The 13,390-nt window shown below is 46.4% G+C and overlaps 1 protein-coding gene across 3 annotated transcripts in view; it reads left to right on the top strand.

The window, feature by feature from the left end:
* The window catches only part of P2RY2 (purinergic receptor P2Y2), a 98,916-nt gene that overhangs the window by 62,965 nt on the left and 22,561 nt on the right, over positions 1–13,390 (top strand). For all 3 annotated transcript variants that reach the window (XM_089775787.1, XM_089775785.1, XM_089775786.1), the window contains one exon: positions 5,617–5,718. The gene's annotated coding sequence lies outside the window, so the exon portion shown is untranslated. The remainder of the gene's footprint in view (positions 1–5,616; positions 5,719–13,390) is intronic.

The following is a 13,390-nucleotide window of genomic DNA, read 5'->3' on the forward strand; positions in this document are numbered from 1 at the left end:
AGTAGCTAAGCCGTTCTAAAAATGGACAGACCTGTGTCATGTTCCCTGACAGCTGTGCTTCAAAAACCACCTTCTCTTTCTGCAGCAATTTCCTTCAGCCTGTGGCATCAATTATATGTCCAAGGTATTCAACTGAAGGTTTGAAAAACTCTAATTTCTCTCAACTTACCCTCCAGTCCATGGTCTACCAAATGTTGCAAGACAGTATCCAAATTTGGAAGATGATCCTCTTGATTGTGAGATATTTGTGAGATGCCAGATCTGTCTCCATTTGTAGATATGCACTGAGCAAATCCAATTTACGGAAACAATGTCCACCATTGAGAGCAGCAAGTAAATCTTCAATAACAGCAAGTGGATACTGGGTGGCACATGAAACTGGATTCAGTGTCACTTTGAAAGCTCCACAAATTCAGACTAAGCCATCCTTCCTGATCCCTTGCACAGTAAATCTAGACCACTTACTACATGAATCCAGTAACAAGATTTGGATGTTCGCTAGTAACAGCTTCCACCAGAGGTGTCAGAGCAAAAGGCACAACTGTGGGCCAGCTGTTAAGTTAACTTCGCTTGGCTTACCTGTCCAAGTTCTATTTCAAAAACTTTGAAGTGTCTGGCCAGTATTTCTTGAAGATTTCAAGGTACTTTTGTGATCATCTTAATCTTGGCCCAATTCACCTTGAGCAACTCAAGCCAAGATGTGTCAAATAATGGTTCATACTTTTCTTCAGGCACATGGAAGGGTAAAATGACGGATTGTCCATCTAATCAAAACTGTGGAATATTTTTTCCAGGGGAACTTGTGACAAAATTTGGTGAGAGATAGATGCTATCAGTGAAACAGCAGTTCTAGTACCAAGCTCCATTCTTGTAGGAGCTCCTTTGATCAAGGGTATAACCCAGATGCAATCTCTGACTCCAGCTTCCAATAACACGTGTAGTGCTTGGTCCTCCTGGTCAGTGGCACTAGAGCTCTTGTCTTTTTCCACATTATGAATTCCCAGCTTCAGTCCTTTCTTCGGTGTGGTCTTTATAGGTGTTTTCTGGGATGTAGTTATTCTGTGTTGCTGGTTGTTGAACTGTGTGACGGGTCACAGCGATGTGTCCTGTCTTCTGGCACTTTCCCGCACTTTTGTACCCATCAGTCCTTGTTGCATGTGCTTTGGAGTATAGGGTCATCATTCAAAATGATCTGGACAACTGGAGGAATGGTTTGGGGTGAATAGGATAAAGTTCAATAAGGACAAATGCACAGTGCTCCACTTAGGAAGGAACAGTCAGTTTCACACATATAGAATTAGAAGTGACTGTCTAGGAAGGAGTACTGCAGAAAGGAATCTAAGGATCATAGTGGACCACAAGCTAAATATGAGTCAACAGTGTGACACTGTTGCAAAATAAGCCAACATGATTATAGGATTAACAGGAATATTGTGAGCAAGACATGAGAAGTGATTCTTCCACTCTACTCTGCACTGATTAGGCCTCAATTGGAATATTGTCTCCTGTTCTGGGCACCACATTTCAAGAAAGATGTGAAGAAATTGGAGAGGGTCCAGAGAAGAGCAACAAAAATGTTAAAGGTCTAAAAAATATGACCTATGAGAGAAGACTGAAAGAAGTGTGTTTGTTTAGTTTGGAAAAGAGAAGCCTGAGAGGGGATATTATAGCAGTTTTCAAGTACCTAAAAGGAGGAGGGAGAAAAATTGTGAGGGCAGGGGACTGGACTTGATGACCTCTCAAGGTTCCTTCCAATTCTAGTATTCTATGATTCGGTGATTCTCACTGTGTGTGGTTTATGCCATCCATATGGAACATTCCTGTGATTATCTGTCTTAGTTCACCCTAACGTCCAGAAAATCCTTCCCTGTGCTCTCTATTACAATTGCTGCTTTGGCAGTATTCTTGAATTTAAACACTGATACAGTCAAAAACTTCTTCTGGATCTGGCCACTGCATAATCCCGAGACACATCGGCCATACCAAGCATCACTTAATGTTTGTCCAAACTGACATTTCTCTGATATCTTCCTTAAAACAGCAACAAACTGTGCTACTGACTCACCACTTCCCCATGTGACTGGTGAAATCGGCATGTGTCTGTACCCATCCATGGGGGAGGAAAAAATGTTCTGAGACAGCAGTTCATAAACCTTCAGACCCGTCTCTATCAGCAAGGTTGAAATGCGCCCATCCCAAATGGAGTTTCCAGCTACAAATTTTGAGTTGCAAGCTCAAAATGTAGATGGTATCGTGAGCTTTTGTGGGCACAGCCCACTTCTTCAGATGATCGGTCATCTGAAGAAGTGGGCTGTGCCCACAAAAGCTCACGATACCATCTATGTGTTATGTTAGTCTTTAAAGTGCTACCAGACTATTTGTTGTTTTTTAAGTTTTTCCTGTTACAGACTAACTTAGCTACCCCTCTGACGCTCAAAATGGTTGAATGACCCACGATTGGCAGATATTGTGACATTCACCAACATTGCTCATAAAAGGCTCTTTTCTCTGTTCCCTTGTAGGACTTCACGCCCCCAGAAGCCTTTTCCAGGGGGAAATTCTCTCCCTCTTTTTGTTTTAAACGATGTACTATCTGCATGCGAGTGCCCTCTGCTGGCTCTGTGCTTGCATACTCCTTTGGCTGCGTGAGGGCTTCCTCCAAGCCAACTAAGCCCTTTCTCGCCCTGGTTGCAGGGGGTTAAGATGGCTGCTTGCTCCCCCTCCCACACTGCTCTGCTGGAACAGTCACTGCAGACTGTTAGACATTTATTTGCCTTCTTCTCCCCCTTTAGCTGGCTGGTTCATACTGTCCCAGGAGCAAAAACTGGAGACTGGCCTCTCAGAGAACACAACCCCTTTGTTTATTTCATTATTTGTTTACATTTTCTTCTTTTTCTTTCTTGGCCAGGCAGTGGGAGCATAGGGCAGTGCTTCTGATTTCTCACCAAGTATTTTGCCGTACTATCCCAACAAAGGTGATGTGTCAGGGTGCATGTTTGAGAAAGGGGTGTGGGGAGAATGCAAGTCACATAATAGACTGGGTGAGTGCTTGTGTTCCTTAAGGCCCATTGCAACCCATCAGTTTCAATGTTAATAAGCAAACACTATTTATTCAAGGTGTTCTCTTGAGCTGTTTATGGGGTGGGTGTTTCAATGCAGTTTATACCTTCTTGTAAGGCAACTCTGATGCTTACTATTATATGGGTATGTCTACACTAGCCCCCTAGTTCGAACTAGGGAGGCTAATGTAGGCATTCAAAGTTGCAAATGAAGCCCGGGATTTAAATATCCCAGGCTTCATTTCCATCTTCCCGGGCGCCGCCATTTTTAAATGTCCCTTAGTCCGAACTCCGTGCCCGCAGCTACATGCGGCATGGAGTAGGTAGTTCAAATTAGGATCTCTAATTCGAACTACCGAGGTATACCTGCATGTCTGTACAGCACCCAGAACAGATCCAGATATCTACTGGGGCCACAGTGACTATTCCACAATACAGTAGATAATTAGCTTCAGATGTCTTCTTTTCTGAATGCATTAAAACCCGTAATCCTTTTGTGAGTAACCACAGCCACATGAACCCAGCTTCGCATCGTGTGGTCTGCCATCTGTTCATTGAGAGCGAGCCTCATTCCTATGCGCTTACTAGAAACGGCCCTAACATAACAGCAGCGAAGGAACCGCAATTTTTGCCAAGTAAATATCAGGTGACATCTGCTCTTTGGAAATCAAATCAGATTGGTTTGTCTTTCTGGGTGGTCATGAAGCCTGAGCTTTCAAACTTGCTTTCCAAGGTCTGTGTGCTGGGGATTGGGTAACAAACACTGATTGTTAGTCTCTGTTTTCAGTGGCCCGAGTTCGGGTCTGGCCTGAATCCGAAAGCCCCTGCGATGTTATTCCAAAGGTTCAGTGTGTGCTTATTCGTTGCTATGCAGAGGTACGGCGGAAGGCTGATGCTCCCCTGGGATCCTGCATAAGCCCTATTTGGCTGGCTTAAGTGGTGCATTCATACTCAGCATGGGGTGAATCGCTCTCAGATGGTATCACTGTAACTCTCTGCTCAAGTGATTCTCGCGGCAACAAGGACTGGATTCAAACAGCGAGGAGTCCCTCTCAAAATTAACAAAATAGGATTCCGGAATATTGGGCTCATGACACATCTTTCCAGAGTGTCCATAACAGGCAACCCTTACCCACTCACAAGCACCGAAACAAGGAAAGCTGGCAAGAGGGATGGGCACCCAGCAGCATCTTAGGGAAAATACAGCAACATGCTACATGGATGATGATAAATAAAACACTCTCCCATGCTGACAAAGTCCATTAACTCAATTCCCTACACTGTGGTGTGAAAGTCCAACAGGCAAATGTCCCTTGACCATTGCTCTTCTACCCCACTAAAGCCCACGCGTGGCTTTGTGTCTGTGTGTCGTGTAGTTCCAGTGTCCTGAGATGCAGGCCTGTTTCCGGCCCCTAGGAAAGTTCTGCCTGGCCTTGGCCCTGGCCCTGGCTCTGGCCCTTTCCTGAGGCTCTTCCACCTATGCAGGGGCGGCCCGTGAGTATAGGCCGACTCAGCCGTCGCCTAGGCTGAGCCGTCAACGGGGCACCCGGGGCACCTGATGATGATGTCACGCCATTGACGGCTGTACAGGCGGGGGCGCCAGAGTGTGACGGCGCATTGGGGTTTCCCCATCTCCTGCACCCCTGTAGTGGCACGAACAGACTCCACCAGGCAGTAGAATAGAGGGAGTTTATTGCTTCTCCAGGATACAGCACAGCACAGATGTAATCTGGTTACAGGAACTGGGGCTAGGAGGCCTCAGTGCCCTCCCTTGAGATGGGGGGTGGCCCTACAATCCCAGCCCCCTCCCTAGCTCCTTCTCCCCTGCTTCCCAGACAGAAACTACCGCTCTCCTCCAGCCCTGCCCCCCAGCCAGGGGCGGCATTCCACCTTCCTTTGTTCCTCTCCCTGGGAGGTAACTGGTCGAACAGGTTACTTCCCTGTCCCATCAGCTACTCTACTGGGCCGTGGTACAGACAGTAACTAGTGGGGGTCACCCACAGCCCAAGCCCAGCAACCCTCAAGGTACCAACACTACGTCACAATGACATCACGCCATTGACAGCCGTACAGGCGGGGGCACCGATCGCACGTTCCGCCTGAGGCGCCAGCTGCTGCAGCCCTCCTCAGGCCACCCCTGCACCTATCCCAGCAATAGAGATTTCAGCTGTATTTAGGAGCTAGCTAAGCTGGGCCTCACCAGCTTTCCCTCAGCTCTGATGCCTGTCACCTTGTCTGCAGAGGATTGTGAGAGTGAATGTCAGTCTCAGGGCAGATCCAGGGGTGAAAGTTACTTAAATTTCTTATAGGTATTGTTGTTTTGCCCCAGGTAGGGTTGCTAGATACTTTCACAAAAAATACCGAACATGGCGGGGAAAAAATTGGTTGAGCAAAAAAAAAAGCCATACACCAAAAAAAGAGTCATGGCCCCTTTAAATCCTCACATTCCCACCCTCCCCCAGACACAGCAGGAGAAGAATGTCACAACCAAGAAAAACAGAAAATACCGGACATTTTACATGTCTGGTATTTTCTGTTTTGTTTTTTTTTTTACCAGACAGAAGCTGCAAATAACGGACTGTCCGAGCCAACACCGAACACCTAGCAACCTTAGCCCCAGGGCAGGAGGCTGAAGGTTGTGACAGTACCTCTAAGAAATGTAAGTGTGGGATGGAATGTGGGGGGCTCAGGGCAGGGAGTAGGGATAGGGGAGCTCAGGGCAGGGGCATGGATTGTAGTTGCATGGATTCCAGCCCATGCCGAGCACCAACACAGGCGCCTTACTTGTGCAAGGTGGCCAGCAGCATCCATAGTTCCTCCCCCCAGCTTTGTCTTACTGGGCCCTTGAAATGTAAAGGGATAGTGTCTGTTTAAAAAAAAAAACTTTGCCCAATAACTAAAGATCATTGATATACTCTAGCTGTTCTGTGGGATTTGCCTGACGTGATTTTTATTTGATTAGTTTGAAGTTGGTATTAACACACTTGCTGTGCACTGTGCATAACCTATTCCATCTGGGAGAAGAAATCAGTGACCAAATTGCAAGAAGGCTGCTTGAATAGGAAACCTAGAGGAAAAAGCCTTTATTGCCTCATTATGGAGCTGATAATGCATTTATAAAAGCAGCCTGCTATGCTGCTAGCGAGAGATAAAACAATTAATTTCCAATAAGAGCAAATGTTTACCCTGAAAGCCACAAATTGACTTTTATCTAATCTCTAATGTAATGAATAGTTTTGATAACATTTTAAAGGGGCTGGTTCCCATTTATCATATTCAAATCTAGAGGCAGGCAGAGGCTAAGGTTTGGTTATTTCTGCCCATCCAGCTAATAGTTTTATACTGATGATCCCAAGATGTTCTCAGAACTGTAGAACTGCTCACTGAACATGCTCTTCTTTTTCGATAATCAAAGAGAATCGAAGGTGAGGTACAGGTGCTGGCCCTAGAGAATTAATCTTTCTCCTCCAAAGGTCAGGAACAGCATGGGACATATCCACACAGCGATCACAGGCTGTGGCTGCAATTTGGTAGACATACCTGAGCTAGCTTCAATCTAGCGAGTGTAGTGGCCAAACATCCGCTGCCGGCTGCCCCAATGCTGCCCTGCCACCCCATTGCTTTGACTGGAAATCAAAGGACCTGATCTAAGAGGAAGGAAGGCAGTACATTCTCTAGCCACTATTTTCAGGATTGCCCAGGGATGTTGTGCATCTTCATTTTGGGGACCTCCTTACTTAGGATTCCTTAATTTTTGGAAAATGATGAGCACCTGAGCTTGGGAAATCAGGTCCATTCAAGGCCTCACGTTGGTCACCCCAAGCATAGAGTCACCCAGACTCACAAATTCGATGTGAAAATCTCAGCCTGCTTGTGGCAGTCCTTGGCCTCTCTCCTAATTGCTTATTAAGGCTCCAGTGCATGAGGTTGCCAGTGAGGATGGCAAGTCGGGGTGGGTTTTATGCTGCGGAGCATTGCCCCCTATGAACTGGATGACGACCTTCAGCACCTGAGGTTCCTCCAAATGGCGTCATGGTCTGCAGCGACTCCCACACGCCGCACCTTCAGAGCAAGATTTACCATCTCTCTTTCAGCCATCCCAAGTGCTCCCGATGGTGCAATAGGTGAACCACGCGCTAGTGAAGTTAACGCCACTCCCAGCACCCTACCCCTGGCCCCAGCAGGCTTGCCTTCCGGGAAGATGAGTGGTTTGCCTGGGCTGGCATCAGGCAGCAGTAGCCTGACAGAGCTATTAGCAGAACCTGTGAAAGAGCCATTCAAGTGGTGACAAAACCATTTAACAGGCATTTGCAAACACCAGGTATGGACTGCCCCTTTCTAAATGTGGCGTGCCAGTCTCCAGGATAGCTGCTTAAAATTTGCGTTAAAATATTTCATTAGTGTGTTGTTGAAAATTATAAAATCTCACCTCTGAAAAATCATCATCCCTTTCCCAGGCTGCCATTGGGCATACGTACACCAGTTCAATAGCACTGCGTAGGGCTGCATAAACCCTAAGGACAGCCCTGGTACAGTCCTATTTAAAAGAAATGTCACCATAGTGAAGTCATTACAATGGAAAATTCCCGGTCGGCTCTTTCCATAACCCCTGTAGGTTGAGGGGAAAGGACGTTATGTTGCTTTAAAGGGAAATGCTGTTGCAGCTTTTAACTTGCCTCCAGAAAGCTGCAATCAGGGGCATGCCATAATTTAGGGACAGAGGGGGAACGCCAGCTGCACCGCAGGGAAAGCCTCCAGCACCACACTGGAAGGACAATAACAATTCTGTTGTATTAGCTTTCCTGGAAGACTCTCATACCAGCTAAGGATCGGGTCTATCTTCGAAAGTTCAGGTTAGCTTGGATATTTAGAGTCCCGGAGGTCAGGAGTCTATCACAGGAGGGGGTGGGTGAGGTTCTGTGCCTTGGGATGTGCAGGAAGCCAGGTGAGATGATCAGGATGGTCCCTTCTGGCCTTAAAGTCTCTGGGTCTATAACCCAGGTCTCCTGTGTCCCAATCGGCTGTAGGCCAAGCGCAAGAACTAAACGCAGTTTCACATGTGCTTTGGGAACAGCACGACCCTGGATGAGTCATTGGAAGTAAAGATCAAGCTCAGCATCTCTGGATCTTAACTAAATAAAACCCCGCAACCTGAGCTAAACAGCTCAGCTGTTAGCAAAAGGCCGGTAGCGGGCTCATAAGCCTCACTATGTTTCAGAGAGTGACTGAGTCATTTACTTGCTCAGGTTACACTTTTGGCAGAGGGCCCTGTTAAATGGCTTTTTTTACCACTTGAATGGCTCTTTCACAGATTTCATGTTCTGCTAAGCTCCGGCAGGCTTTTTCGCCTGTCACTTAAGCTAGAGCCTCTCCAGAGGAATCAGAGCCATATAACAGGAATAGGAAGAGGCAGGTGGGTGAACATTAATATCAGTGCCTCAAATTTTCGGGTGCCCTACGCAGCTACGTATTCTGCATGTAGGTAAGGGGGAACGCCAGCTGCACCACAGGGAAAGCCTCCAGCACCACACTGGAAGGACAACAACAGTTCTGTTGTATTAGCTTTCCTGAAAAACTCTCACACCAGCTGAGGATCGAGTCTATCTGTGAAAATTCAGGTTTGCCTTGATATTTAGAGTCCCAGAGGTCAGGAATCTATCCTGCTTCTTCCTGGCATTAATCCCATCAAATGAGGTTCACTCTTTGGCTATGTCTACAAAGTGGCGTTACTTTGGAATAACATCAGTTATTCCGAAATAACATAGTGCACGTCTACACAGCAAACCCGTTATTTCAAAATACATTTGAAATAACGGGCTTCTTACTCCAACTTTTATCAACCCTATTTCACGAGGAGTAAGGGAAGTCAGGGGAAGAGTGCTCTATTTGGAAATAACTGCTGTGTAGACAGCGCCAAAAGTCAAAATAAGCTATTTTGACTGAAGCTACACAATTGGCGTCACTCAAGGTGCATAGCTTATTTCAAGTTTAGCCCTGTTGTGTAGACATGCCCTTCAAGTCCTGGCCCACCAAAGTGCAACCTGTTCTCTAGCATGCTCCATGCTAACATGTCTTCTTTTATGACATCCCACCACTTCCTCTGGGGCATCTGTCTTTTTCCTTCCATCTTCATCTGCTGGACTCTCTTCCCCACACCGTTGTCAAGGCTCTGTTTTACAGACCAAGCCATCTGTGCCTGCACTCTCTGTTTTTTTACTGATGGGTGTTACTTTGTGGTTGTCTTTAAGGCTAGGTCTACCCTACGCTTTCGTTGTTAAAACTTTTGTCACTCAGAGGTGTGAAAAGAACCCACACTCTGGAATGACAAACATTTTAATGACAAAAAGCACCAGTGTGGACCACACTTCATCAGCAGGAGATACACGCCCAGTGACAAAGCTACCTTGTTGGGGGTGGTTTTATTTTGTCGTCAAGAGAACCCTTTCCCAGTGACAAAGAATGGCTACGCTGCGTACCTTACCGCAGTACAGCAGGAGTACACAGTGAAGACAAAGTTTAATATGCACATTCTGCAGGGGTTTACTGTATTGTTTTAGCCACATAGGACCCAAGATATTAGAGCGACGAGGTGAGGGAGGTGATATCTGTTATTGGGGGTCAACATCTGTTGATGAGAAAGACACACTTTCAAGCCACATAGAGCTCTACTTCAGGTCTGGGAAAACTACATTCACTACGTCTACACGACCATTTAGGGTGCGTGTATCCTGCACCGTTATTTCGAGATAACTAGCGTTATTTCAAAATAATAATGCAAGCATCTACACAGCCATTCCTTTATATCAAAATAATTTCAAACAAACGGCTTATTCCAAAATCTGTAAACCTCATTCTATGAGGAATGGCGCCTATTCCGAAATAGCTATTTTGAAATAAGATAGACTTATTGCTGCTATTTTGAAATAGCCCTTCACCAGGGCCATTCTAAGTTATTCCTCCCCAGTGCCTCCTGGGGCTCTAAATCGAGATAGCACGTCCACATTAGGGAAGCTTGCCTCAGACAAATTTTGAGGCTTCCCTGCAGCGTAGATGTGCTATTTTGAAATAAGATATTTCAGAATAACTATTCCGAAATAGCTTATTTCGAAATAAGCATGCAGTGTAGATGTTCCCTTATGCTGGTATAACTATGTCTCTCAGGAATGTGAAAAAACACTGTGTCAGCAGGATAGCATCCCGTCTCCCACTACTTGATGGGGTGATTTTGTTATGCCAGCAGGAGAGCTCTCTCCCATTGGCATACTAAAGCGACAACATGGGAGATCTCTCAGCTGCATCGATACAGCTATTCTGCTGTAAGCTCTCTAGAGTAGACATGGCTGTAGCATGTCACAGTTAAATACAAGCTCAAATACCACATCTCAGGCTCTTCTAGAAAAGCTGGGTCAAAGGTCTTTTCCAGATCAATGAATGCCATGTTGGTATTTTTCAGTTTCTCTCTGTATTTTTCCACTAGTTGTCTACCTTCCTGGCACAAATCCATATTGATTACCTTTGGTATCTACTTCATTTATCAGTCTCTTATCAATGACTCTCTCCCACAGTGTCACCAAATGACTTTATACTTATATAATTTGTGCTGTTCCCAACAACACCTTTTCCTTTATATAGAGGCACCAAGCTACTTTTCCTCCATGGCTGCGTCTAGACTGGCATCATTTTCCGCAAATGCTTTTAACGGAAAAGTTTTTCCATTAAAAGCATTTGCGGAAAAGAGCATCTAGATTGGCACGGACGCTTTTGCGCAAATGCACTTTTTGCAGAAAAGCGTCCATGCCAATCTACACATGGTTTTGCACAAGAAAGCCCCGATCGCCATTTTCTCCATCGGGGCTTTTTTGCGCAAAACAGTTTTTAGCTGTCTACACTGGCCCTCTTGCGCAAAAGCATTTGCACAAGAGGGCTTTTTCCCGAGTGGGAGCAGCATAGTATTTGCGCAAGAACACTGACAATCTTACATGAGATCGTCAGTATTCTTGCGCAAATTCAAGCGGCCAGTGTAGACAGCTGGCAAGTTTTTCCACAAAAGCAACTGCTTTTGCGGAAAAACTTGCCAGTCTAGATGCAGCCCGTGTGTTTGGTTTCTGTCCCATTTCATGGTAGAACAGGGATGTCAACAGATGGATGTCAAAGCTCTTCCAAGCTTTTCCATGCATCAGTAGGGACTCAGGCCTAGGGCTTTATTATTAGACAATCTTTCTATTAAGCCATCACCGTTCTTGTGTGTCTGTCACGGGATTTTCAACTCGCTCCTCCTGTGCACAAGCCCAGCCAGCTCCTGCAGCAGCTCCTGCAGGTGTCCACAGGCATGCTCTGCCACCTGGCTCCCGCTGTGGCCAACGTGTCAGGCCTCTTCGTGTGGCTCCCAGCCTGCGCAGCAGGCTGCCAACGTGGCAGACTGCTCCCACCCGCTCTGGCTCCCAGCCCCCCCAGCAGGCCACCCCAAAACCTCTGGCAGGCCAACCCCGCCAGCTTCTGCAGATGGTCAACCTGCCTCCATGCCATGCTGCGTGGCTCCCGACCCCCCCAGGCCACCAACGTGGCAGGCCACCAACGTGGCAGGCCACCCCCGCTAGCCCCAGCTCTTGGTCCCTCCAGCAGGCTGCCCCCCGCCAGCTTCTACAGGTGGCCCACCTGCCTCCAGGCTGCACCGCACAGCTCCTGGCCCCCAGCAGCAGCCCAAGACCAAGGGGGGCAGCAGCCCCAGAGTTGGGGGGAGGGTGAGCCAGGGAGGCAGCAGCTCCACAGCTGGGGGAAGGGCAGCATCTTTTGGGGGGAGGGCATAAGCTCAGAGCTGCAGGGGGGAATCAGCCCCAGAGCTAAGGGGAGGGCAGCATCCCCAGAGTGCGGGGGGGGGGGGGGGGGGAAATCCACAGTCTGTGTGGAGGGAAAAGACCAAAAAGACTATATATATATAAACTTTTTAAAAAGACAATCTTTCTAAAAGCGCACCAAAAGAGTAAAAATACATTTTTCAGCCACCAATTTAGGAGAAAGATTGGATGGCTAACAGTTAGCAACTACCTTGAATTGTACTTAGCCATCCAAACTTTCTCCTAAATTGGTAGCTGAAAAATTTATTTTTACTCTTTTGGTGCACTTTTAGAAAGACTGTCTTTTAAAAAAATTATAACTATCTATCTATAGATATCGATATATATATTTCATTTCATTTACAGCATTTGCGACTTCATCTGGTGCAACCCACTCCAAAATTCATCATTTTGAAGTTGCATTGCTCTCTTCATTTAAAAGCTGCTGTGACTGATTGTCTCACACAAAACTATTATGGAAGTACCAAAAAACCTCAGCTGCGATAGGAACCTCATGGTGCTAGGTGCTGTACATACCCATTTCTGCCCCAAAGTTCTTCAAGTCAAAACAGACATGAGAGATAACAGGCAGATGGGGAAACAGAGACACAGAAGGGGAAGTGACTTCCCCAAGGTTACACAGCAGATCAGTGGCATGGATGGGAACAGAGTCTGGTCTCCACTTTGTAAAAGAAATAAGCTAGGCTACACAAAGACATTCTCACCCCTTCCCCCAGGGGAAGCTCTGGTAGAATAGCTGTTGCACATTACATTCCCATCTGTATTTATTTTGCAATAGCTTCCTTGTGTAGATAAGCCCTGAGTGTATCACAAAATATTGGGAAGGATGTCTGAGCTGCATCCTGACTCACCCCGTTATAAGAGAACTAGTGATGTTGTGGGTAAGACCCAGAACTGAGTTTTATGGAAAGGTCACCCATCCACGTATTGTCCAGGAGGCCCCATCCTACTCTGAGGACAAAGCCTGCTATGATCACAGCAAAAGCAGTGAGGCTAAAACAAGTAAGAGCAACATTGATGCATTTCCCAAGGGTGACGAGGAGTCCTGTGGCACCTTCTAGACTAACAGATTTATTGGAGTATAAGCTTTCGTGGGCAAAGACCCATTTCGTTGCTTTTGCAGATTCAGACTAACACGGCTACTCCGCTGATACTTTTCCCAAGGTCGATGTGTTTCTTTGAAGTGTCCTGAAAATACCTGAGGGCCATGGATAACTGCATCCAAATGGCCCTCCTGCAACCTGTGATATTCCCAACAAGCTGCATGACCTCATTATCAGCCTCAAACTCTGGCCATAATTCACTACTGTCATTGCTTGACAGCTCTTCCCAATCCATGGACTTGTGATAGAGAAGAGAAAAACGGGACAATGCAAGTTACTTCCTCTTCTTCCAAGGTGATAAATGCATAAGAGGATGTTTATTACAATGACAATAGCCCAGTGACCTCATACCCTTGCATCACACAGGGATGTC

The sequence above is a fragment of the Pelodiscus sinensis genome, chromosome 1 (genome assembly GCF_052426305.1).
Source record: "Pelodiscus sinensis isolate ZL-2025 chromosome 1, ASM5242630v1, whole genome shotgun sequence".
Taxonomy (NCBI): Eukaryota; Metazoa; Chordata; order Testudines; family Trionychidae; genus Pelodiscus; species Pelodiscus sinensis.